Consider the following 2,648-nt stretch of genomic DNA (forward strand, 5'->3'; position numbering starts at 1 on the left):
CAATATCATAGTCCTTAAATCAATATCCTAATCCTTAAAATGCATTACAATAAATATCGAAGAAGCTCGATTTATACGAGTAAACCATATATCTTTCCACTTTTGAAACGGAAGGGAATTTTTTGTATTAAAAAAAATAATGAAAAATTATTTCCCAAAAAAACTAAGTGTAGATATCTCGCCACTGTTATTCATGAAACCTGTCCTTTAATTTCCAGAAATTCTTCCATTCATACCGACGGGTATATTACCTTCTCCTCTAATAGGATTATTGTTCTTTATTTATCAAATAGAACTCGACATCTCAGAAAACTACATAAAAAGAGATCAGCAGAAGATAAATTTGGATTGGGTGATTGTAACCATACATTGGATTTATGACATAATCACTAAACCTTCGCGTGCATTCTTGATCAAGTAGGGACCACCAATGTCCTAGGAAGATATTGCTATCAAAATCATTACTGTTGTTCGAAGTGAAGGTCTTGCTTTTTTTGAATTCCGTTTTCTCCACTCCGTAATCTATCATTATGTATGTTTGCATGCTCAAGTGAGTTACTCAATTATTGTAAGACCTGTATTCCAAAGAAATGCAGCAATTAATCTATCTTCAATATCTAATGTAAAGTTGGCCAAAGCGTTGGAAAGTTTGCGCTAGAATAACTTTGAATCACCGCGCACATACTTCTGTATTTGCGTCAGGGTCTATGTACTTCTCCTTCTCAAACGTCGCCATCAAAATAAACATAAGAATTATTGTCTTTCCAGAATTTTTCACACAGAATGCGCGTTATTCTTCTGTGACCAAATTTCCAATAAACAATCAACCTAGCGAGAGCTGCGTCAACTCCTCGTTCTCTAGCGGTTCCTACGGTAAGGCTGGTTACAATTGAGCAATTTATAGGATATCCTATATTTTCATAACAGTGTATATATATTTGAAAGATTTTATGTGGTTTCCCCTGCCAAGTGCTTACACCCGCATCAGCTTAAGGAAAGAATATTCTTCTCCTATTGCTATTCAATACAATGTTGGAGATCTGGTCGGTGTCTGTTGCTATAACTTGTCGAAACAAATCTGTGAGAAGTACCTCATAATTTTTCATTTTTATTTATTGCTATTGTATCATCATTAAATGATGAACTATGTACCATAACCTCAGAGCACAATAATATAGTTTTCAATCTCATTTTAAACAGAATATTATTAAATTTTTTCAATATTCTTCACAAGACAAATAATATTAAATTAAAGAATAAAACTCTCGTGTCTAGATCAAAATTTGAAATATGAACTTTGCCATGAAACTGGAAGATGAGGTGGAATTGATATTATAAACAACTTTTTCTAATGAATTTCTCGGTTATTTCTGACGCGAATCAAGAAAAAAAAATAAACCCAAAATATCGAATCGGGACAGGCTTGGTATAAATTCTAAATTCTAGTGATCATATTCTAGTACAAGCTAAGGATATATTTGTTTGAAAATTATATCCGGAGTACATCAGATAATAAAAATTTGGATATGTATTGAACTGAAATACGGAACATGATTAAATATTAATCTAATGTAATACAGAAATAATTTGTTCTATTCAAATTTGATTTTTGTATATCACATACAAGGTGTAAGACAATAGAAAATTCAATTTTCATCCTAGTTCGATCAATTTGTCTCCACAATGTAGACAAGCATCCTTAAAATCCCGCATCGGATAACATATTAATTGATACCTCATTTTCAAGTTTTTGTTCCTATTTTTTTGAAAAATACTATATACTTGATCTTGTTTCAGTTATTCGCGAGAAATGTCGAACAAGGGTGGACGTATAACCTGACTTTGTCAAACCATGTGGTGTGGAATCGAATCGAAACCCAATCAGTTCGATCCGGATAAAAGGCAGTCAAATCGAAAGCAGCAGTGTGGACGTGTCTCTTGGATTTTAGTTCGACTTTTCCTGAAAATGAATTTCAGTGACGAAGAAGTTGTTTGGTAATAAATATTCAATGAACTTTTTCCTTAAACCAGGCTAGGTCGTACCCAAAACTTTGGGCGGCGATGGCGGTCCAGCTGGCTATACTATATAATACTATAGCAGTGATAATTGCAGTTGCAGCCACCACAACATCTTCAATATCACACTATTAAGCATAAAAATCGTACAGGATCATCCATAAATTGCATAAGTATAATAGAAGAACTCAATACAAAACAACGAAACGATCAAAACACAACCGCGGTTTATTGAACATGATCGTATACAGAAATTCGACAATGGGAAAGTCTGAGCCCATTCTTGTTCACTTTAATTATGGATAAAATAATTAATACCGTAAAAGAATAGGAGAATGAAAAATACTAGATGGGACGAAGATCAATAAAGATATTATGCTACGCCGACAGCGCAATTTTGATAGTTGATGACCTACAGCGTTTGTAACAACTTGTAACTTGATATGGAGATATCTGTAGATAAAATGAAATCACTGGTAATAGAAAGATAGCCTATAAGATGTAATATAGCTGTGAACGACATCCCCATTCACCAGTTTATACAGTGTACATACTTAGTCAAGTCGAGATCACAAGCGCCAAAAACTTACAACAAGAGGTAATAACTCAAGTAAATGAGACCTCAGGAATAT

The sequence above is a fragment of the Diorhabda carinulata genome, chromosome 5, assembly GCF_026250575.1.
Source record: "Diorhabda carinulata isolate Delta chromosome 5, icDioCari1.1, whole genome shotgun sequence".
In the NCBI taxonomy this organism is placed as follows: Eukaryota; Metazoa; Arthropoda; class Insecta; order Coleoptera; family Chrysomelidae; genus Diorhabda; species Diorhabda carinulata.